Source organism: Urocitellus parryii, unplaced genomic scaffold (assembly GCF_045843805.1).
Source record: "Urocitellus parryii isolate mUroPar1 unplaced genomic scaffold, mUroPar1.hap1 Scaffold_999, whole genome shotgun sequence".
Classification (NCBI taxonomy): domain Eukaryota; kingdom Metazoa; phylum Chordata; class Mammalia; order Rodentia; family Sciuridae; genus Urocitellus; species Urocitellus parryii.
In genome coordinates, this window is record NW_027554263.1 from 36,920 (window position 1) to 58,479 (window position 21,560).

At 61.9% G+C, this 21,560-nt stretch overlaps 20 non-coding genes across 20 annotated transcripts; all 20 read right to left on the reverse strand.

Moving 5' to 3' along the window:
* Positions 1 to 373: 373 nt before the first annotated feature.
* On the reverse strand, positions 374 to 467 carry LOC144253229 (small nucleolar RNA SNORD116). The gene has a single exon (XR_013343224.1). It is a non-coding gene; the product is annotated as a small nucleolar RNA SNORD116 (small nucleolar RNA).
* A 982-nt stretch (positions 468 to 1,449) lies between these two features.
* On the reverse strand, positions 1,450 to 1,543 carry LOC144253230 (small nucleolar RNA SNORD116). Its single transcript, XR_013343225.1, has one exon. It is a non-coding gene; the product is annotated as a small nucleolar RNA SNORD116 (small nucleolar RNA).
* Positions 1,544 to 2,522: 979 nt separating this feature from the next.
* Positions 2,523 to 2,616, reverse strand: LOC144253231 (small nucleolar RNA SNORD116). Its single transcript, XR_013343226.1, has one exon. It is a non-coding gene; the product is annotated as a small nucleolar RNA SNORD116 (small nucleolar RNA).
* A 988-nt stretch (positions 2,617 to 3,604) lies between these two features.
* LOC144253232 (small nucleolar RNA SNORD116) lies at positions 3,605 to 3,698 on the reverse strand. Its single transcript, XR_013343227.1, has one exon. It is a non-coding gene; the product is annotated as a small nucleolar RNA SNORD116 (small nucleolar RNA).
* A 1,003-nt stretch (positions 3,699 to 4,701) lies between these two features.
* LOC144253233 (small nucleolar RNA SNORD116) lies at positions 4,702 to 4,795 on the reverse strand. The gene has a single exon (XR_013343228.1). It is a non-coding gene; the product is annotated as a small nucleolar RNA SNORD116 (small nucleolar RNA).
* A 992-nt stretch (positions 4,796 to 5,787) lies between these two features.
* LOC144253235 (small nucleolar RNA SNORD116) lies at positions 5,788 to 5,881 on the reverse strand. The gene has a single exon (XR_013343230.1). It is a non-coding gene; the product is annotated as a small nucleolar RNA SNORD116 (small nucleolar RNA).
* A 961-nt stretch (positions 5,882 to 6,842) lies between these two features.
* On the reverse strand, positions 6,843 to 6,936 carry LOC144253236 (small nucleolar RNA SNORD116). The gene has a single exon (XR_013343231.1). It is a non-coding gene; the product is annotated as a small nucleolar RNA SNORD116 (small nucleolar RNA).
* A 988-nt stretch (positions 6,937 to 7,924) lies between these two features.
* Positions 7,925 to 8,018, reverse strand: LOC144253237 (small nucleolar RNA SNORD116). Its single transcript, XR_013343232.1, has one exon. It is a non-coding gene; the product is annotated as a small nucleolar RNA SNORD116 (small nucleolar RNA).
* A 985-nt stretch (positions 8,019 to 9,003) lies between these two features.
* LOC144253238 (small nucleolar RNA SNORD116) lies at positions 9,004 to 9,097 on the reverse strand. Its single transcript, XR_013343233.1, has one exon. It is a non-coding gene; the product is annotated as a small nucleolar RNA SNORD116 (small nucleolar RNA).
* Positions 9,098 to 10,079: 982 nt separating this feature from the next.
* Positions 10,080 to 10,173, reverse strand: LOC144253239 (small nucleolar RNA SNORD116). Its single transcript, XR_013343234.1, has one exon. It is a non-coding gene; the product is annotated as a small nucleolar RNA SNORD116 (small nucleolar RNA).
* A 997-nt stretch (positions 10,174 to 11,170) lies between these two features.
* On the reverse strand, positions 11,171 to 11,264 carry LOC144253240 (small nucleolar RNA SNORD116). The gene has a single exon (XR_013343235.1). It is a non-coding gene; the product is annotated as a small nucleolar RNA SNORD116 (small nucleolar RNA).
* Positions 11,265 to 12,246: 982 nt separating this feature from the next.
* On the reverse strand, positions 12,247 to 12,340 carry LOC144253241 (small nucleolar RNA SNORD116). Its single transcript, XR_013343236.1, has one exon. It is a non-coding gene; the product is annotated as a small nucleolar RNA SNORD116 (small nucleolar RNA).
* A 988-nt stretch (positions 12,341 to 13,328) lies between these two features.
* Positions 13,329 to 13,422, reverse strand: LOC144253242 (small nucleolar RNA SNORD116). The gene has a single exon (XR_013343237.1). It is a non-coding gene; the product is annotated as a small nucleolar RNA SNORD116 (small nucleolar RNA).
* Positions 13,423 to 14,431: 1,009 nt separating this feature from the next.
* LOC144253243 (small nucleolar RNA SNORD116) lies at positions 14,432 to 14,525 on the reverse strand. Its single transcript, XR_013343238.1, has one exon. It is a non-coding gene; the product is annotated as a small nucleolar RNA SNORD116 (small nucleolar RNA).
* A 988-nt stretch (positions 14,526 to 15,513) lies between these two features.
* LOC144253244 (small nucleolar RNA SNORD116) lies at positions 15,514 to 15,607 on the reverse strand. Its single transcript, XR_013343239.1, has one exon. It is a non-coding gene; the product is annotated as a small nucleolar RNA SNORD116 (small nucleolar RNA).
* A 997-nt stretch (positions 15,608 to 16,604) lies between these two features.
* Positions 16,605 to 16,698, reverse strand: LOC144253246 (small nucleolar RNA SNORD116). Its single transcript, XR_013343241.1, has one exon. It is a non-coding gene; the product is annotated as a small nucleolar RNA SNORD116 (small nucleolar RNA).
* A 982-nt stretch (positions 16,699 to 17,680) lies between these two features.
* LOC144253247 (small nucleolar RNA SNORD116) lies at positions 17,681 to 17,774 on the reverse strand. The gene has a single exon (XR_013343242.1). It is a non-coding gene; the product is annotated as a small nucleolar RNA SNORD116 (small nucleolar RNA).
* A 988-nt stretch (positions 17,775 to 18,762) lies between these two features.
* On the reverse strand, positions 18,763 to 18,856 carry LOC144253248 (small nucleolar RNA SNORD116). Its single transcript, XR_013343243.1, has one exon. It is a non-coding gene; the product is annotated as a small nucleolar RNA SNORD116 (small nucleolar RNA).
* Positions 18,857 to 19,865: 1,009 nt separating this feature from the next.
* LOC144253249 (small nucleolar RNA SNORD116) lies at positions 19,866 to 19,959 on the reverse strand. Its single transcript, XR_013343244.1, has one exon. It is a non-coding gene; the product is annotated as a small nucleolar RNA SNORD116 (small nucleolar RNA).
* A 988-nt stretch (positions 19,960 to 20,947) lies between these two features.
* Positions 20,948 to 21,041, reverse strand: LOC144253250 (small nucleolar RNA SNORD116). The gene has a single exon (XR_013343245.1). It is a non-coding gene; the product is annotated as a small nucleolar RNA SNORD116 (small nucleolar RNA).
* Between the last annotated feature and the right edge of the window lie 519 nt (positions 21,042 to 21,560).

A 21,560-nucleotide genomic window follows, 5' to 3' on the forward strand; every position in this document is an offset into this window, starting at 1 on the left:
CCTGAGATAAGGTATGCTACACCCTCACCCACTGGTCCCATCAGGAAAGGGAGGGCCAGGGCTAGGCAACCTCGTGCCTACAGGCAACCTCGTGCCTCCAAGTCATCCCAACCTTTTAAAGGAGGGCGCTTGGACACCTCACACCGGTGCTGCCCCAACAGGCCTGGCTCTTTCCAGCACCTGACTCGGCTCAGCCAAGAATACCCAGCGGCCACACGCACATGGACGGGGCCACGGCCCAGCTGTGGGCATCGGCCGGCCTAGCAATTCGCCCAGGAGGAGGACAAGTATGGGAAGCCCCGGCGGCTATCCCTGGCCCCTGCCACCTCTGCCTCTGCCTCTGCCTCTGCCTCTGCCTCTGCCAACGTGTGCCGGACCTCAGTCACGATGAGCGAGACGGTAGTGGGTTTTCACTCATTTTGTTCAGCTTTTCCAAGGAATGTTATTGGAGGACTCATCATCGATCCAAGCACGCCGGAGGCACCAACCGCGTCCACGCCCCGGGCCGGGACGGGCCGGGGCCCGAACGAGCACAGTCACGGGGAAGGTATTTGCACACCAACCCTCATCGCCCCCAACAACTGGCTCGGCACGGGGGAGGTGGACAAGCCAAGCTTACCGTCTTCGCCACGCTCCGGCCTGGGTCCCAGTCGCGAACACGGGGATGCCAAACACCAAACAGGACCCCACGGCATCAGCAGAGGTGGGCACGCTCCACTCAGCCACCAGGAACGCCTCCCTCGCCCGCCACCTCGTCCTGAAGAGTGTACACAAGTGACAAGCAACCATGAGAACAACGGCCCGGTGCCAGGGCTCTCCTGTCCGATGCCAGCTTCCTGTCGGCTGAGTATACTCCCCAAGCCTCACCATACACTGTCCTGCATCCCCAATCCACAGGGAGCGCATCCACAATCCCGCACCTGGGGGCTAGTTCCGCACAACGGGGAACCTGGGCGCGCCATCTTGGGAGGACAGTTTGCTACAGGCCTCGCTTTCCGCACCTTCTAGGCTTCACCAGGGGTATGCCTGCTGCAATTGTCCCCATCCGCCTTGTACCTGTCCTCCCCTTCACCCTCCACACTCCACCCCGCTGCCCGCTGCGAGAAGCTCTGCTACACCCTCACCCACTGGTCCTCTAACAAAGGGAGGGCCAGGGCTAGCCCTCTCCAGACAACCTCATGCCTCCAGGTTATCCCAACCTTTCAAATAGGGCGCCTGGACACCTCACACCTGTTGTTCCCCAGCAGGCCTGGCTCTGCGGAGCATGCGGTTCCGCTCAGCCAAGAATACCCAGCGGCCCCTTGCACACGGACGGGGCCACAAACCCAGCTGTGGGCACCGGCCGCGCCTAGGACTTCGCCCAGGAGGAGGACAAGTATGGGAAGATCCGGCAGCTATCCCTGGCCCCTGCCACCTCTGCCTCTGCCTCTGCCTCTGCCAACGTGTGCCGGACCTCAGTCACGATGAGCGAGACGGTAGTGGGTTTTCACTCATTTTGTTCAGCTTTTCCAAGGAATGTTATTGGAGGACTCATCATCGATCCAAGCACGCCGGACGCACCAGCGGCGTCCACGCCCCTGGCCGGGCCGGGGCCCGACCCAGCACATTTAGGGGGCGGTATGCCCACGCCAATTCCTGCCTATCCTCCAACAACTGGCTTGGCACCGTGGACGTGGACAAGCCAAGCTTACCGTCTTCGCCACGCCCCGGCCTGGGTCCCAGTCTCGAACACGGGGATGCCAACCAGAAAACAGGACCCCACGGCCTCAGCACAGGTGGGCACGCTCCAAGCAGCCACCAGGCACGCCTCCCTCGCCCGCCACCTCGTCCTGAAGAGTGCACACAAATGACAAGCAACCATGAGAACAAAGGCCCCGGGCCAGGGCTCTCCTCTCCCATGCCAGCTTCCTGTAGGCTGAGTAAAATCCTCAATGCTCAGGATACACTCTCCTGCATCCCCCATATACTCAGAGCTAATGGAGAATCGCACATCTGGGCGCTACGGCCACACACCCGGAGACCTTGCGCGGGCCATCTAGGGAGGATAGATTGCCACAGGCCTCGCTTCCCGCACCCTGCACTCATCGCCAGGGGTCTGCCTGCTGCAACATTCCACTTCCGCCTTGTTCCTGTCCTCCACTCCACCCCGCTGCCCCCTGAGATAAGGTATGCTACACCCTCACCCACTGGTCCCATCAGGAAAGGGAGGGCCAGGGCTAGGCAACCTCGTGCCTACAGGCAACCTCGTGCCTCCAAGTCATCCCAACCTTTTAAAGGAGGGCGCTTGGACACCTCACACCGGTGCTGCCCCAACAGGCCTGGCTCTTTCCAGCACCTGACTCGGCTCAGCCAAGAATACCCAGCGGCCACACGCACATGGACGGGGCCACGGCCCTGCTGTGGGCATCGGCCGGCCTAGCAATTCGCCCAGGAGGAGGACAAGTATGGGAAGCCCCGGCGGCTATCCCTGGCCCCTGCCACCTCTGCCTCTGCCTCTGCCTCTGCCTCTGCCAACGTGTGCCGGACCTCAGTCACGATGAGCGAGACGGTAGTGGGTTTTCACTCATTTTGTTCAGCTTTTCCAAGGAATGTTATTGGAGGACTCATCATCGATCCAAGCACGCCGGAGGCACCAACCGCGTCCACGCCCCGGGCCGGGACGGGCCGGGGCCCGAACGAGCACAGTCACGGGGAAGGTATTTGCACACCAACCCTCATAGCCCCCAACAACTGGCTCGGCACGGGGGAGGTGGACAAGCCAAGCTTACCGTCTTCGCCACGCTCCGGCCTGGGTCCCAGTCGCGAACACGGGGATGCCAAACACCAAACAGGACCCCACGGCATCAGCAGAGGTGGGCACGCTCCACTCAGCCACCAGGAACGCCTCCCTCGCCCGCCACCTCGTCCTGAAGAGTGTACACAAGTGACAAGCAACCATGAGAACAACGGCCCGGTGCCAGGGCTCTCCTGTCCGATGCCAGCTTCCTGTCGGCTGAGTATACTCCCCAAGCCTCACCATACACTGTCCTGCATCCCCAATCCACAGGGAGCGCATCCACAATCCCGCACCTGGGGGCTAGTTCCGCACAACGGGGAACCTGGGCGCGCCATCTTGGGAGGACAGTTTGCTACAGGCCTCGCTTTCCGCACCTTCTAGGCTTCACCAGGGGTATGCCTGCTGCAATTGTCCCCATCCGCCTTGTACCTGTCCTCCCCTTCACCCTCCACACTCCACCCCGCTGCCCGCTGCGAGAAGCTCTGCTACACCCTCACCCACTGGTCCTCTAACAAAGGGAGGGCCAGGGCTAGCCCTCTCCAGACAACCTCATGCCTCCAGGTCATCCCAACCTTTCAAATAGGGCGCCTGGACACCTCACACCTGTTGTTCCCCAGCAGGCCTGGCTCTGCGGAGCATGCGGTTCCGCTCAGCCAAGAATACCCAGCGGCCGCTTCCACACGGACGGGGCCACAAACCCAGCTGTGGGCACCGGCCGCGCCTAGGACTTCGCCCAGGAGGAGGACAAGTATGGGAAGCCCCGGCAGCTATCCCTGGCCCCTGCCACCTCTGCCTCTGCCTCTGCCTCTGCCTCTGCCAACGTGTGCCGGACCTCAGTCACGATGAGCGAGACGGTAGTGGGTTTTCACTCATTTTGTTCAGCTTTTCCAAGGAATGTTATTGGAGGACTCATCATCGATCCAAGCACGCTGGACACACCAGCGGCGTCCACGCCCCTGGCCGGGCCGGGGCCCGACCCAGCACATTTAGGGGGCGGTATGCCCACGCCAATTCCTGCCTATCGTCCAACAACTGGCTTGGCACCGTGGACGTGGACAAGCCAAGCTTACCGTCTTCGCCACGCCCCGGCCTGGGTCCCAGTCACGAACACGGGGATGCCAACCAGAAAACAGGACCCCACGGCCTCAGCACAGGTGGGCACGCTCCAAGCAGCCACCAGGCACGCCTCCCTCGCCCGCCACCTCGTCCTGAAGAGTGCACACAAATGACAAGCAACCATGAGAACAAAGGCCCCGGGCCAGGGCTCTCCTCTCCCATGCCAGCTTCCTGTAGGCTGAGTAAAATCCTCAATGCTCAGGATACACTCTCCTGCATCCCCCATATACTCAGAGCTAATGGAGAATCGCACATCTGGGCGCTACGGCCACACACCCGGAGACCTTGCGCGGGCCATCTAGGGAGGATAGATTGCCACAGGCCTCGCTTCCCGCACCCTGCACTCATCGCCAGGGGTCTGCCTGCTGCAACATTCCACTTCCGCCTTGTTCCTGTCCTCCACTCCACCCCGCTGCCCCCAGAGATAACGTATGCTACACCCTCACCCACTGGTCCCATCAGGAAAGGGAGGGCCAGGGCTAGGCAACCTCGTGCCTACAGGCAACCTCGTGCCTCCAACTCATCCCAACCTTTTAAAGGAGGGCGCTTGGACACCTCACACCGGTGGTGCCCCAGCAGGCCTGGCTCTTTCCAGCACCTGACTCGGCTCAGCCAAGAATACCCAGCGGCCACACGCACATGGACGGGGCCACGGCCCAGCTGTGGGCATCGGCCGGCCTAGGAATGCGCCCAGGAGGAGGACAAGAATGGGAAGCCCCGGCGGCTATCCCTGGCCCCTGCCACCTCTGCCTCTGCCTCTGCCTCTGCCTCTGCCTCTGCCTCTGCCTCTGCCTCTGCCAACGTGTGCCGGACCTCAGTCACGATGAGCGAGACGGTAGTGGGTTTTCACTCATTTTGTTCAGCTTTTCCAAGGAATGTTATTGGAGGACTCATCATCGATCCAAGCACGCCGGAGGCACCAACCGCGTCCACGCCCCGGGCCGGGACGGGCCGGGGCCCGAACGAGCACAGTCACGGGGAAGGTATTTGCACACCAACCCTCATAGCCCCCAACAACTGGCTCGGCACGGGGGAGGTGGACAAGCCAAGCTTACCGTCTTCGCCACGCTCCGGCCTGGGTCCCAGTCGCGAACACGGGGATGCCAAACACCAAACAGGACCCCACGGCATCAGCAGAGGTGGGCACGCTCCACTCAGCCACCAGGAACGCCTCCCTCGCCCGCCACCTCGTCCTGAAGAGTGTACACAAGTGACAAGCAACCATGAGAACAACGGCCCGGTGCCAGGGCTCTCCTGTCCGATGCCAGCTTCCTGTCGGCTGAGTATACTCCCCAAGCCTCACCATACACTGTCCTGCATCCCCAATCCACAGGGAGCGCATCCACAATCCCGCACCTGGGGGCTAGTTCCGCACAACGGGGAACCTGGGCGCGCCATCTTGGGAGGACAGTTTGCTACAGGCCTCGCTTTCCGCACCTTCTAGGCTTCACCAGGGGTATGCCTGCTGCAATTGTCCCCATCCGCCTTGTACCTGTCCTCCCCTTCACCCTCCACACTCCACCCCGCTGCCCGCTGCGAGAAGCTCTGCTACACCCTCACCCACTGGTCCTCTAACAAAGGGAGGGCCAGGGCTAGCCCTCTCCAGACAACCTCATGCCTCCAGGTCATCCCAACCTTTCAAATAGAGCGCCTGGACACCTCACACCTGTTGTTCCCCAGCAGGCCTGGCTCTGCGGAGCATGCAGTTCCTTCCGCTCACCCAAGAATACCCAGCGGCCCCTTGCACACGGACGGGGCCACAAACACAGCTGTGGGCACCGGCCTCGCCTAGGACTTCGCCCAGGAGGAGGACAAGTATGGGAAGCCCCGGCAGCTATCCCTGGAGCCTGCCACCTCTGCCTCTGCCTCTGCCTCTGCCTCTGCCAACGTGTGCCGGACCTCAGTCACGATGAGCGAGACGGTAGTGGGTTTTCACTCATTTTGTTCAGCTTTTCCAAGGAATGTTATTGGAGGACTCATCATCGATCCAAGCATGCCGGACGCACCAGCGGCGTCCACGCCCCTGGCCGGGCCGGGGCCCGACCCAGCACATTTAGGGGGCGGTATGGCCACGCCAATTCCTGCCTATCCTCCAACAACTGGCTTGGCACCGTGGACGTGGACAAGCCAAGCTTACCGTCTTCTCCACGCCCCGGCCTGGGTCCCAGTCACGAACACGGGGATGCCAACCAGAAAACAGGACCCCACGGCCTCAGCACAGGTGGGCACGCTCCAAGCAGCCACCAGGCACGCCTCCCTCGCCCGCCACCTCGTCCTGAAGAGTGCACACAAATGACAAGCAACCATGAGAACAAAGGCCCCGGGCCAGGGCTCTCCTCTCCCATGCCAGCTTCCTGTAGGCTGAGTAAAATCCTCAATGCTCAGGATACACTCTCCTGCATCCCCCATATACTCAGAGCTAATGGAGAATCGCACATCTGGGCGCTACGGCCACACACCCGGAGACCTTGCGCGGGCCATCTAGGGAGGATAGATTGCCACAGGCCTCGCTTCCCGCACCCTGCACTCATCGCCAGGGGTCTGCCTGCTGCAACATTCCACTTCCGCCTTGTTCCTGTCCTCCACTCCACCCCGCTGCCCCCTGAGATAACGTATGCTACACCCTCACCCACTGGTCCCATCAGGAAAGGGAGGGCCAGGGCTAGGCAACCTCGTGCCTACAGGCAACCTCGTGCCTCCAACTCATCCCAACCTTTTAAAGGAGGGCGCTAGGACACCTCACACCGGTGCTGCCCCAACAGGCCTGACTCTTTCCAGCACCTGACTCGGCTCAGCCAAGAATACTAAGCGGCCACACGCACATGGACGGGGCCACGGCCCAGCTGTGGGCATCGGCCGGCCTAGGAATTCGCCCAGGAGGAGGACAAGTATGGGAAGCCCCGGCGGCTATCCCTGGCCCCTGCCACCTCTGCCTCTGCCAACGTGTGCCGGACCTCAGTCACGATGAGCGAGACGGTAGTGGGTTTTCACTCATTTTGTTCAGCTTTTCCAAGGAATGTTATTGGAGGACTCATCATCGATCCAAGCACGCCGGAGGCACCAACCGCGTCCACGCCCCGGGCCGGGACGGGCCGGGGCCCGAACGAGCACAGTCACGGGGAAGGTATTTGCACACCAACCCTCATAGCCCCCAACAACTGGCTCGGCACGGGGGAGGTGGACAAGCCAAGCTTACCGTCTTCGCCACGCTCCGGCCTGGGTCCCAGTCGCGAACACGGGGATGCCAAACACCAAACAGGACCCCACGGCATCAGCAGAGGTGGGCACGCTCCACTCAGCCACCAGGAACGCCTCCCTCGCCCGCCACCTCGTCCTGAAGAGTGTACACAAGTGACAAGCAACCATGAGAACAACGGCCCGGTGCCAGGGCTCTCCTGTCCGATGCCAGCTTCCTGTCGGCTGAGTATACTCCCCAAGCCTCACCATACACTGTCCTGCATCCCCAATCCACAGGGAGCGCATCCACAATCCCGCACCTGGGGGCTAGTTCCGCACAACGGGGAACCTGGGCGCGCCATCTTGGGAGGACAGTTTGCTACAGGCCTCGCTTTCCGCACCTTCTAGGCTTCACCAGGGGTATGCCTGCTGCAATTGTCCCCATCCGCCTTGTACCTGTCCTCCCCTTCACCCTCCACACTCCACCCCGCTGCCCGCTGCGAGAAGCTCTGCTACACCCTCACCCACTGGTCCTCTAACAAAGGGAGGGCCAGGGCTAGCCCTCTCCAGACAACCTCATGCCTCCAGGTTATCCCAACCTTTCAAATAGGGCGCCTGGACACCTCACACCTGTTGTTCCCCAGCAGGCCTGGCTCTGCGGAGCATGCGGTTCTGCTCAGCCAAGAATACCCAGCGGCCCCTTGCACACGGACGGGGCCACAAACCCAGCTGTGGGCACCGGCCGCGCCTAGGACTTCGCCCAGGAGGAGGACAAGTATGGGAAGATCCGGCAGCTATCCCTGGCCCCTGCCACCTCTGCCTCTGCCTCTGCCTCTGCCTCTGCCAACGTGTGCCGGACCTCAGTCACGATGAGCGAGACGGTAGTGGGTTTTCACTCATTTTGTTCAGCTTTTCCAAGGAATGTTATTGGAGGACTCATCATCGATCCAAGCACGCCGGACGCACCAGCGGCGTCCACGCCCCTGGCCGGGCCGGGGCCCGACCCAGCACATTTAGGGGGCGGTATGCCCACGCCAATTCCTGCCTATCCTCCAACAACTGGCTTGGCACCGTGGACGTGGACAAGCCAAGCTTACCGTCTTCGCCACGCCCCGGCCTGGGTCCCAGTCTCGAACACGGGGATGCCAACCAGAAAACAGGACCCCACGGCCTCAGCACAGGTGGGCACGCTCCAAGCAGCCACCAGGCACGCCTCCCTCGCCCGCCACCTCGTCCTGAAGAGTGCACACAAATGACAAGCAACCATGAGAACAAAGGCCCCGGGCCAGGGCTCTCCTCTCCCATGCCAGCTTCCTGTAGGCTGAGTAAAATCCTCAATGCTCAGGATACACTCTCCTGCATCCCCCATATACTCAGAGCTAATGGAGAATCGCACATCTGGGCGCTACGGCCACACACCCGGAGACCTTGCACGGGCCATCTAGGGAGGATAGATTGCCACAGGCCTCGCTTCCCGCACCCTGCACTCATCGCCAGGGGTCTGCCTGCTGCAACATTCCACTTCCGCCTTGTTCCTGTCCTCCACTCCACCCCGCTGCCCCCTGAGATAAGGTATGCTACACCCTCACCCACTGGTCCCATCAGGAAAGGGAGGGCCAGGGCTAGGCAACCTCGTGCCTACAGGCAACCTCGTGCCTCCAAGTCATCCCAACCTTTTAAAGGAGGGCGCTTGGACACCTCACACCGGTGCTGCCCCAACAGGCCTGGCTCTTTCCAGCACCTGACTCGGCTCAGCCAAGAATACCCAGCGGCCACACGCACATGGACGGGGCCACGGCCCAGCTGTGGGCATCGGCCGGCCTAGCAATTCGCCCAGGAGGAGGACAAGTATGGGAAGCCCCGGCGGCTATCCCTGGCCCCTGCCACCTCTGCCTCTGCCTCTGCCTCTGCCTCTGCCTCTGCCAACGTGTGCCGGACCTCAGTCACGATGAGCGAGACGGTAGTGGGTTTTCACTCATTTTGTTCAGCTTTTCCAAGGAATGTTATTGGAGGACTCATCATCGATCCAAGCACGCCGGAGGCACCAACCGCGTCCACGCCCCGGGCCGGGACGGGCCGGGGCCCGAACGAGCACAGTCACGGGGAAGGTATTTGCACACCAACCCTCATCGCCCCCAACATCTGGCTCGGCACGGGGGAGGTGGACAAGCCAAGCTTACCGTCTTCGCCACGCTCCGGCCTGGGTCCCAGTCGCGAACACGGGGATGCCAAACACCAAACAGGACCCCACGGCATCAGCAGAGGTGGGCACGCTCCACTCAGCCACCAGGAACGCCTCCCTCGCCCGCCACCTCGTCCTGAAGAGTGTACACAAGTGACAAGCAACCATGAGAACAACGGCCCGGTGCCAGGGCTCTCCTGTCCGATGCCAGCTTCCTGTCGGCTGAGTATACTCCCCAAGCCTCACCATACACTGTCCTGCATCCCCAATCCACAGGGAGCGCATCCACAATCCCGCACCTGGGGGCTAGTTCCGCACAACGGGGAACCTGGGCGCGCCATCTTGGGAGGACAGTTTGCTACAGGCCTCGCTTTCCGCACCTTCTAGGCTTCACCAGGGGTATGCCTGCTGCAATTGTCCCCATCCGCCTTGTACCTGTCCTCCCCTTCACCCTCCACACTCCACCCCGCTGCCCGCTGCGAGAAGCTCTGCTACACCCTCACCCACTGGTCCTCTAACAAAGGGAGGGCCAGGGCTAGCCCTCTCCAGACAACCTCATGCCTCCAGGTCATCCCAACCTTTCAAATAGGGCGCCTGGACACCTCACACCTGTTGTTCCCCAGCAGGCCTGGCTCTGCGGAGCATGCGGTTCCGCTCAGCCAAGAATACCCAGCGGCCGCTTCCACACGGACGGGGCCACAAACCCAGCTGTGGGCACCGGCCGCGCCTAGGACTTCGCCCAGGAGGAGGACAAGTATGGGAAGCCCCGGCAGCTATCCCTGGCCCCTGCCACCTCTGCCTCTGCCTCTGCCTCTGCCAACGTGTGCCGGACCTCAGTCACGATGAGCGAGACGGTAGTGGGTTTTCACTCATTTTGTTCAGCTTTTCCAAGGAATGTTATTGGAGGACTCATCATCGATCCAAGCACGCTGGACACACCAGCGGCGTCCACGCCCCTGGCCGGGCCGGGGCCCGACCCAGCACATTTAGGGGGCGGTATGCCCACGCCAATTCCTGCCTATCGTCCAACAACTGGCTTGGCACCGTGGACGTGGACAAGCCAAGCTTACCGTCTTCGCCACGCCCCGGCCTGGGTCCCAGTCACGAACACGGGGATGCCAACCAGAAAACAGGACCCCACGGCCTCAGCACAGGTGGGCACGCTCCAAGCAGCCACCAGGCACGCCTCCCTCGCCCGCCACCTCGTCCTGAAGAGTGCACACAAATGACAAGCAACCATGAGAACAAAGGCCCCGGGCCAGGGCTCTCCTCTCCCATGCCAGCTTCCTGTAGGCTGAGTAAAATCCTCAATGCTCAGGATACACTCTCCTGCATCCCCCATATACTCAGAGCTAATGGAGAATCGCACATCTGGGCGCTACGGCCACACACCCGGAGACCTTGCGCGGGCCATCTAGGGAGGATAGATTGCCACAGGCCTCGCTTCCCGCACCCTGCACTCATCGCCAGGGGTCTGCCTGCTGCAACATTCCACTTCCGCCTTGTTCCTGTCCTCCACTCCACCCCGCTGCCCCCAGAGATAACGTATGCTACACCCTCACCCACTGGTCCCATCAGGAAAGGGAGGGCCAGGGCTAGGCAACCTCGTGCCTACAGGCAACCTCGTGCCTCCAACTCATCCCAACCTTTTAAAGGAGGGCGCTTGGACACCTCACACCGGTGGTGCCCCAGCAGGCCTGGCTCTTTCCAGCACCTGACTCGGCTCAGCCAAGAATACCCAGCGGCCACACGCACATGGACGGGGCCACGGCCCAGCTGTGGGCATCGGCCGGCCTAGGAATGCGCCCAGGAGGAGGACAAGAATGGGAAGCCCCGGCGGCTATCCCTGGCCCCTGCCACCTCTGCCTCTGCCTCTGCCTCTGCCTCTGCCTCTGCCTCTGCCTCTGCCAACGTGTGCCGGACCTCAGTCACGATGAGCGAGACGGTAGTGGGTTTTCACTCATTTTGTTCAGCTTTTCCAAGGAATGTTATTGGAGGACTCATCATCGATCCAAGCACGCCGGAGGCACCAACCGCGTCCACGCCCCGGGCCGGGACGGGCCGGGGCCCGAACGAGCACAGTCACGGGGAAGGTATTTGCACACCAACCCTCATAGCCCCCAACAACTTGCTCGGCACGGGGGAGGTGGACAAGCCAAGCTTACCGTCTTCGCCACGCTCCGGCCTGGGTCCCAGTCGCGAACACGGGGATGCCAAACACCAAACAGGACCCCACGGCATCAGCAGAGGTGGGCACGCTCCACTCAGCCACCAGGAACGCCTCCCTCGCCCGCCACCTCGTCCTGAAGAGTGTACACAAGTGACAAGCAACCATGAGAACAACGGCCCGGTGCCAGGGCTCTCCTGTCCGATGCCAGCTTCCTGTCGGCTGAGTATACTCCCCAAGCCTCACCATACACTGTCCTGCATCCCCAATCCACAGGGAGTGCATCCACAATCCCGCACCTGGGGGCTAGTTCCGCACAACGGGGAACCTGGGCGCGCCATCTTGGGAGGACAGTTTGCTACAGGCCTCGCTTTCCGCACCTTCTAGGCTTCACCAGAGGTATGCCTGCTGCAATTGTCCCCATTCGCCTTGAACCTGTCCTCCCCTTCACCCTCCACACTCCACCCCGCTGCCCGCTGCGAGAAGCTCTGCTACACCCTCACCCACTGGTCCTCTAACAAAGGGAGGGCCAGGGCTAGCCCTCTCCAGACAACCTCATGCCTCCAGGTCATCCCAAGCTTTCAAAAAGGGCGCCTGGACACCTCACACCTGTTGTTCCCCAGCAGGCCTGGCTCTGTGGAGCATGCGGTTCCGCTCAGCCAAGAATACCCAGCGGCCCCTTGCACACGGACGGGGCCACAAACACAGCTGTGGGCACCGGCCTCGCCTAGGACTTCGCCCAGGAGGAGGACAAGTATGGGAAGCCCCGGCAGCTATCCCTGGCCCCTGCCACCTCTGCCTCTGCCTCTGCCTCTGCCAACGTGTGCCGGACCTCAGTCACGATGAGCGAGACGGTAGTGGGTTTTCACTCATTTTGTTCAGCTTTTCCAAGGAATGTTATTGGAGGACTCATCATCGATCCAAGCACGCTGGACGCACCAACCGCGTCCACGCCCCGGGCCGGGACGGGTCGGGGCCCGAACGAGCACAGTCACGGGGAAGGTATTTGCACACCAACCCTCATAGCCCCCAACAACTGGCTCGGCACGGGGGAGGTGGACAAGCCAAGCTTACCGTCTTCGCCACGCTCCGGCCTGGGTCCCAGTCGCGAACACGGGGATGCCAAACACCAAACAGGACCCCACGGCATCAGCAGAGGTGGGCACGCTCCACTCAGCCACCAGGAACGCCTCCCTCGCCCGCCACCTCGTCCTGAAGAGTGTACACAAGTGACAAGCAACCATGAGAACAACGGCCCGGTGCCAGGGCTCTCCTGTCCGATGCCAGCTTCCTGTCGGCTGAGTATACTCCCCAAGCCTCACCATACACTGTCCTGCATCCCCAATCCACAGGGAGCGCATCCACAATCCCGCACCTGGGGGCTAGTTCCGCACAACGGGGAACCTGGGCGCGCCATCTTGGGAGGACAGTTTGCTACAGGCCTCGCTTTCCGCACCTTCTAGGCTTCACCAGGGGTATGCCTGCTGCAATTGTCCCCATCCGCCTTGTACCTGTCCTCCCCTTCACCCTCCACACTCCACCCCGCTGCCCGCTGCGAGAAGCTCTGCTACACCCTCACCCACTGGTCCTCTAACAAAGGGAGGGCCAGGGCTAGCCCTCTCCAGACAACCTCATGCCTCCAGGTCATCCCAACCTTTCAAAAAGGGCGCCTGGACACCTCACACCTGTTGTTCCCCAGCAGGCCTGGCTCTGCGGAGCATGCGGTTCCGCTCAGCCAAGAATACCCAGCGGCCCCTTGCACACGGACGGGGCCACAAACCCAGCTGTGGGCACCGGCCTCGCCTAGGACTTCGCCCAGGAGGAGGACAAGTATGGGAAGCCCCGGCAGCTATCCCTGGCCCCTGCCACCTCTGCCTCTGCCTCTGCCTCTGCCTCTGCCAACGTGTGCTGGACCTCAGTCACGATGAGCGAGACGGTAGTGGGTTTTCACTCATTTTGTTCAGCTTTTCCAAGGAATGTTATTGGAGGACTCATCATCGATCCAAGCACGCTGGACGCACCAGCGGCGTCCACGCCCCTGGCCGGGCCGGGGCCCGACCCAGCACATTTAGGGGGCGGTATGCCCACGCCAATTCCTGCCTATCGTCCAACAACTGGCTTGGCACCGTGGACGTGGACAAGCCAAGCTTACCGTCTTCGCCACGCCCCGGCCTGGGTCCCAGTCACGAACACGGGGATGCCAACCAGAAAACAGGACCCCACGGCCTCAGCACAGGTGGGCACGCTCCAAGCAGCCACCAGGCACGCCTCCCTCGCCCGCCACCTCGTCCTGAAGAGTGCACACAAATGACAAGCAACCATGAGAACAAAGGCCCCGGGCCAGGGCTCTCCTCTCCCATGCCAGCTTCCTGTAGGCTGAGTAAAATCCTCAATGCTCAGGATACACTCTCCTGCATCCCCCATATACTCAGAGCTAATGGAGAATCGCACATCTGGGCGCTACGGCCACACACCCGGAGACCTTGCGCGGGCCATCTAGGGAGGATAGATTGCCACAGGCCTCGCTTCCCGCACCCTGCACTCATCGCCAGGGGTCTGCCTGCTGCAACATTCCACTTCCGCCTTGTTCCTGTCCTCCACTCCACCCCGCTGCCCCCTGAGATAACGTATGCTACACCCTCACCCACTGGTCCCATCAGGAAAGGGAGGGCCAGGGCTAGGCAACCTCGTGCCTACAGGCAACCTCGTGCCTCCAACTCATCCCAACCTTTTAAAGGAGGGCGCTTGGACACCTCACACCGGTGGTGCCCCAGCAGGCCTGGCTCTTTCCAGCACCTGACTCGGCTCAGCCAAGAATACCCAGCGGCCACACGCACATGGACGGGGCCACGGCCCAGCTGTGGGCATCGGCTGGCCTAGGAATGCGCCCAGGAGGAGGACAAGAATGGGAAGCCCCGGCGGCTATCCCTGGCCCCTGCCACCTCTGCCTCTGCCTCTGCCTCTGCCTCTGCCTCTGCCTCTGCCTCTGCCTCTGCCTCTGCCAACGTGTGCCGGACCTCAGTCACGATGAGCGAGACGGTAGTGGGTTTTCACTCATTTTGTTCAGCTTTTCCAAGGAATGTTATTGGAGGACTCATCATCGATCCAAGCACGCCGGAGGCACCAACCGCGTCCACGCCCCGGGCCGGGACGGGCCGGGGCCCGAACGAGCACAGTCACGGGGAAGGTATTTGCACACCAACCCTCATAGCCCCCAACAACTGGCTCGGCACGGGGGAGGTGGACAAGCCAAGCTTACCGTCTTCGCCACGCTCCGGCCTGGGTCCCAGTCGCGAACACGGGGATGCCAAACACCAAACAGGACCCCACGGCATCAGCAGAGGTGGGCACGCTCCACTCAGCCACCAGGAACGCCTCCCTCGCCCGCCACCTCGTCCTGAAGAGTGTACACAAGTGACAAGCAACCATGAGAACAACGGCCCGGTGCCAGGGCTCTCCTGTCCGATGCCAGCTTCCTGTCGGCTGAGTATACTCCCCAAGCCTCACCATACACTGTCCTGCATCCCCAATCCACAGGGAGCGCATCCACAATCCCGCACCTGGGGGCTAGTTCCGCACAACGGGGAACCTGGGCGCGCCATCTTGGGAGGACAGTTTGCTACAGGCCTCGCTTTCCGCACCTTCTAGGCTTCACCAGAGGTATGCCTGCTGCAATTGTCCCCATTCGCCTTGAACCTGTCCTCCCCTTCACCCTCCACACTCCACCCCGCTGCCCGCTGCGAGAAGCTCTGCTACACCCTCACCCACTGGTCCTCTAACAAAGGGAGGGCCAGGGCTAGCCCTCTCCAGACAACCTCATGCCTCCAGGTCATCCCAAGCTTTCAAAAAGGGCGCCTGGACACCTCACACCTGTTGTTCCCCAGCAGGCCTGGCTCTGTGGAGCATGCGGTTCCGCTCAGCCAAGAATACCCAGCGGCCCCTTGCACACGGACGGGGCCACAAACACAGCTGTGGGCACCGGCCTCGCCTAGGACTTCGCCCAGGAGGAGGACAAGTATGGGAAGCCCCGGCAGCTATCCCTGGCCCCTGCCACCTCTGCCTCTGCCTCTGCCTCTGCCTCTGCCAACGTGTGCCGGACCTCAGTCACGATGAGCGAGACGGTAGTGGGTTTTCACTCATTTTGTTCAGCTTTTCCAAGGAATGTTATTGGAGGACTCATCATCGATCCAAGCACGCTGGACACACCAGCGGCGTCCACGCCCCTGGCCGGGCCGGGGCCCGACCCAGCACATTTAGGGGGCGGTATGCCCACGCCAATTCCTGCCTATCGTCCAACAACTGGCTTGGCACCGTGGACGTGGACAAGCCAAGCTTACCGTCTTCGCCACGCCCCGGCCTGGGTCCCAGTCACGAACACGGGGATGCCAACCAGAAAACAGGACCCCACGGCCTCAGCACAGGTGGGCACGCTCCAAGCAGCCACCAGGCACGCCTCCCTCGCCCGCCACCTCGTCCTGAAGAGTGCACACAAATGACAAGCAACCATGAGAACAAAGGCCCCGGGCCAGGGCTCTCCTCTCCCATGCCAGCTTCCTGTAGGCTGAGTAAAATCCTCAATGCTCAGGATACACTCTCCTGCATCCCCCATATACTCAGAGCTAATGGAGAATCGCACATCTGGGCGCTACGGCCACACACCCGGAGACCTTGCGCGGGCCATCTAGGGAGGATAGATTGCCACAGGCCTCGCTTCCCGCACCCTGCACTCATCGCCAGGGGTCTGCCTGCTGCAACATTCCACTTCCGCCTTGTTCCTGTCCTCCACTCCACCCCGCTGCCCCCAGAGATAACGTATGCTACACCCTCACCCACTGGTCCCATCAGGAAAGGGAGGGCCAGGGCTAGGCAACCTCGTGCCTACAGGCAACCTCGTGCCTCCAACTCATCCCAACCTTTTAAAGGAGGGCGCTTGGACACCTCACACCGGTGGTGCCCCAGCAGGCCTGGCTCTTTCCAGCACCTGACTCGGCTCAGCCAAGAATACCCAGCGGCCACACGCACATGGACGGGGCCACGGCCCAGCTGTGGGCATCGGCCGGCCTAGGAATGCGCCCAGGAGGAGGACAAGAATGGGAAGCCCCGGCGGCTATCCCTGGCCCCTGCCACCTCTGCCTCTGCCTCTGCCTCTGCCTCTGCCTCTGCCTCTGCCTCTGCCAACGTGTGCCGGACCTCAGTCACGATGAGCGAGACGGTAGTGGGTTTTCACTCATTTTGTTCAGCTTTTCCAAGGAATGTTATTGGAGGACTCATCATCGATCCAAGCACGCCGGAGGCACCAACCGCGTCCACGCCCCGGGCCGGGACGGGCCGGGGCCCGAACGAGCACAGTCACGGGGAAGGTATTTGCACACCAACCCTCATAGCCCCCAACAACTTGCTCGGCACGGGGGAGGTGGACAAGCCAAGCTTACCGTCTTCGCCACGCTCCGGCCTGGGTCCCAGTCGCGAACACGGGGATGCCAAACACCAAACAGGACCCCACGGCATCAGCAGAGGTGGGCACGCTCCACTCAGCCACCAGGAACGCCTCCCTCGCCCGCCACCTCGTCCTGAAGAGTGTACACAAGTGACAAGCAACCATGAGAACAACGGCCCGGTGCCAGGGCTCTCCTGTCCGATGCCAGCTTCCTGTCGGCTGAGTATACTCCCCAAGCCTCACCATACACTGTCCTGCATCCCCAATCCACAGGGAGCGCATCCACAATCCCGCACCTGGGGGCTAGTTCCGCACAACGGGGAACCTGGGCGCGCCATCTTGGGAGGACAGTTTGCTACAGGCCTCGCTTTCCGCACCTTCTAGGCTTCACCAGAGGTATGCCTGCTGCAATTGTCCCCATTCGCCTTGAACCTGTCCTCCCCTTCACCCTCCACACTCCACCCCGCTGCCCGCTGCGAGAAGCTCTGCTACACCCTCACCCACTGGTCCTCTAACAAAGGGAGGGCCAGGGCTAGCCCTCTCCAGACAACCTCATGCCTCCAGGTCATCCCAAGCTTTCAAAAAGGGCGCCTGGACACCTCACACCTGTTGTTCCCCAGCAGGCCTGGCTCTGTGGAGCATGCGGTTCCGCTCAGCCAAGAATACCCAGCGGCCCCTTGCACACGGACGGGGCCACAAACACAGCTGTGGGCACCGGCCTCGCCTAGGACTTCGCCCAGGAGGAGGACAAGTATGGGAAGCCCCGGCAGCTATCCCTGGCCCCTGCCACCTCTGCCTCTGCCTCTGCCTCTGCCAACGTGTGCCGGACCTCAGTCACGATGAGCGAGACGGTAGTGGGTTTTCACTCATTTTGTTCAGCTTTTCCAAGGAATGTTATTGGAGGACTCATCATCGATCCAAGCACGCTGGACGCACCAACCGCGTCCACGCCCCGGGCCGGGACGGGTCGGGGCCCGAACGAGCACAGTCACGGGGAAGGTATTTGCACACCAACCCTCATAGCCCCCAACAACTGGCTCGGCACGGGGGAGGTGGACAAGCCAAGCTTACCGTCTTCGCCACGCTCCGGCCTGGGTCCCAGTCGCGAACACGGGGATGCCAAACACCAAACAGGACCCCACGGCATCAGCAGAGGTGGGCACGCTCCACTCAGCCACCAGGAACGCCTCCCTCGCCCGCCACCTCGTCCTGAAGAGTGTACACAAGTGACAAGCAACCATGAGAACAACGGCCCGGTGCCAGGGCTCTCCTGTCCGATGCCAGCTTCCTGTCGGCTGAGTATACTCCCCAAGCCTCACCATACACTGTCCTGCATCCCCAATCCACAGGGAGCGCATCCACAATCCCGCACCTGGGGGCTAGTTCCGCACAACGGGGAACCTGGGCGCGCCATCTTGGGAGGACAGTTTGCTACAGGCCTCGCTTTCCGCACCTTCTAGGCTTCACCAGGGGTATGCCTGCTGCAATTGTCCCCATCCGCCTTGTACCTGTCCTCCCCTTCACCCTCCACACTCCACCCCGCTGCCCGCTGCGAGAAGCTCTGCTACACCCTCACCCACTGGTCCTCTAACAAAGGGAGGGCCAGGGCTAGCCCTCTCCAGACAACCTCATGCCTCCAGGTCATCCCAACCTTTCAAAAAGGGCGCCTGGACACCTCACACCTGTTGTTCCCCAGCAGGCCTGGCTCTGCGGAGCATGCGGTTCCGCTCAGCCAAGAATACCCAGCGGCCCCTTGCACACGGACGGGGCCACAAACCCAGCTGTGGGCACCGGCCTCGCCTAGGACTTCGCCCAGGAGGAGGACAAGTATGGGAAGCCCCGGCAGCTATCCCTGGCCCCTGCCACCTCTGCCTCTGCCTCTGCCTCTGCCTCTGCCAACGTGTGCTGGACCTCAGTCACGATGAGCGAGACGGTAGTGGGTTTTCACTCATTTTGTTCAGCTTTTCCAAGGAATGTTATTGGAGGACTCATCATCGATCCAAGCACGCTGGACGCACCAGCGGCGTCCACGCCCCTGGCCGGGCCGGGGCCCGACCCAGCACATTTAGGGGGCGGTATGCCCACGCCAATTCCTGCCTATCGTCCAACAACTGGCTTGGCACCGTGGACGTGGACAAGCCAAGCTTACCGTCTTCGCCACGCCCCGGCCTGGGTCCCAGTCACGAACACGGGGATGCCAACCAGAAAACAGGACCCCACGGCCTCAGCACAGGTGGGCACGCTCCAAGCAGCCACCAGGCACGCCTCCCTCGCCCGCCACCTCGTCCTGAAGAGTGCACACAAATGACAAGCAACCATGAGAACAAAGGCCCCGGGCCAGGGCTCTCCTCTCCCATGCCAGCTTCCTGTAGGCTGAGTAAAATCCTCAATGCTCAGGATACACTCTCCTGCATCCCCCATATACTCAGAGCTAATGGAGAATCGCACATCTGGGCGCTACGGCCACACACCCGGAGACCTTGCGCGGGCCATCTAGGGAGGATAGATTGCCACAGGCCTCGCTTCCCGCACCCTGCACTCATCGCCAGGGGTCTGCCTGCTGCAACATTCCACTTCCGCCTTGTTCCTGTCCTCCACTCCACCCCGCTGCCCCCTGAGATAACGTATGCTACACCCTCACCCACTGGTCCCATCAGGAAAGGGAGGGCCAGGGCTAGGCAACCTCGTGCCTACAGGCAACCTCGTGCCTCCAACTCATCCCAACCTTTTAAAGGAGGGCGCTTGGACACCTCACACCGGTGGTGCCCCAGCAGGCCTGGCTCTTTCCAGCACCTGACTCGGCTCAGCCAAGAATACCCAGCGGCCACACGCACATGGACGGGGCCACGGCCCAGCTGTGGGCATCGGCTGGCCTAGGAATGCGCCCAGGAGGAGGACAAGAATGGGAAGCCCCGGCGGCTATCCCTGGCCCCTGCCACCTCTGCCTCTGCCTCTGCCTCTGCCTCTGCCTCTGCCTCTGCCTCTGCCTCTGCCTCTGCCAACGTGTGCCGGACCTCAGTCACGATGAGCGAGACGGTAGTGGGTTTTCACTCATTTTGTTCAGCTTTTCCAAGGAATGTTATTGGAGGACTCATCATCGATCCAAGCACGCCGGAGGCACCAACCGCGTCCACGCCCCGGGCCGGGACGGGCCGGGGCCCGAACGAGCACAGTCACGGGGAAGGTATTTGCACACCAACCCTCATAGCCCCCAACAACTGGCTCGGCACGGGGGAGGTGGACAAGCCAAGCTTACCGTCTTCGCCACGCTCCGGCCTGGGTCCCAGTCGCGAACACGGGGATGCCAAACACCAAACAGGACCCCACGGCATCAGCAGAGGTGGGCACGCTCCACTCAGCCACCAGGAACGCCTCCCTCGCCCGCCACCTCGTCCTGAAGAGTGTACACAAGTGACAAGCAACCATGAGAACAACGGCCCGGTGCCAGGGCTCTCCTGTCCGATGCCAGCTTCCTGTCGGCTGAGTATACTCCCCAAGCCTCACCATACACTGTCCTGCATCCCCAATCCACAGGGAGCGCATCCACAATCCCGCACCTGGGGGCTAGTTCCGCACAACGGGGAACCTGGGCGCGCCATCTTGGGAGGACAGTTTGCTACAGGCCTCGCTTTCCGCACCTTCTAGGCTTCACCAGAGGTATGCCTGCTGCAATTGTCCCCATTCGCCTTGAACCTGTCCTCCCCTTCACCCTCCACACTCCACCCCGCTGCCCGCTGCGAGAAGCTCTGCTACACCCTCACCCACTGGTCCTCTAACAAAGGGAGGGCCAGGGCTAGCCCTCTCCAGACAACCTCATGCCTCCAGGTCATCCCAAGCTTTCAAAAAGGGCGCCTGGACACCTCACACCTGTTGTTCCCCAGCAGGCCTGGCTCTGTGGAGCATGCGGTTCCGCTCAGCCAAGAATACCCAGCGGCCCCTTGCACACGGACGGGGCCACAAACACAGCTGTGGGCACCGGCCTCGCCTAGGACTTCGCCCAGGAGGAGGACAAGTATGGGAAGCCCCGGCAGCTATCCCTGGCCCCTGCCACCTCTGCCTCTGCCTCTGCCTCTGCCTCTGCCAACGTGTGCCGGACCTCAGTCACGATGAGCGAGACGGTAGTGGGTTTTCACTCATTTTGTTCAGCTTTTCCAAGGAATGTTATTGGAGGACTCATCATCGATCCAAGCACGCTGGACACACCAGCGGCGTCCACGCCCCTGGCCGGGCCGGGGCCCGACCCAGCACATTTAGGGGGCGGTATGCCCACGCCAATTCCTGCCTATCGTCCAACAACTGGCTTGGCACCGTGGACGTGGACAAGCCAAGCTTACCGTCTTCGCCACGCCCCGGCCTGGGTCCCAGTCACGAACACGGGGATGCCAACCAGAAAACAGGACCCCACGGCCTCAGCACAGGTGGGCACGCTCCAAGCAGCCACCAGGCACGCCTCCCTCGCCCGCCACCTCGTCCTGAAGAGTGCACACAAATGACAAGCAACCATGAGAACAAAGGCCCCGGGCCAGGGCTCTCCTCTCCCATGCCAGCTTCCTGTAGGCTGAGTAAAATCCTCAATGCTCAGGATACACTCTCCTGCATCCCCCATATACTCAGAGCTAATGGAGAATCGCACATCTGGGCGCTACGGCCACACACCCGGAGACCTTGCGCGGGCCATCTAGGGAGGATAGATTGCCACAGGCCT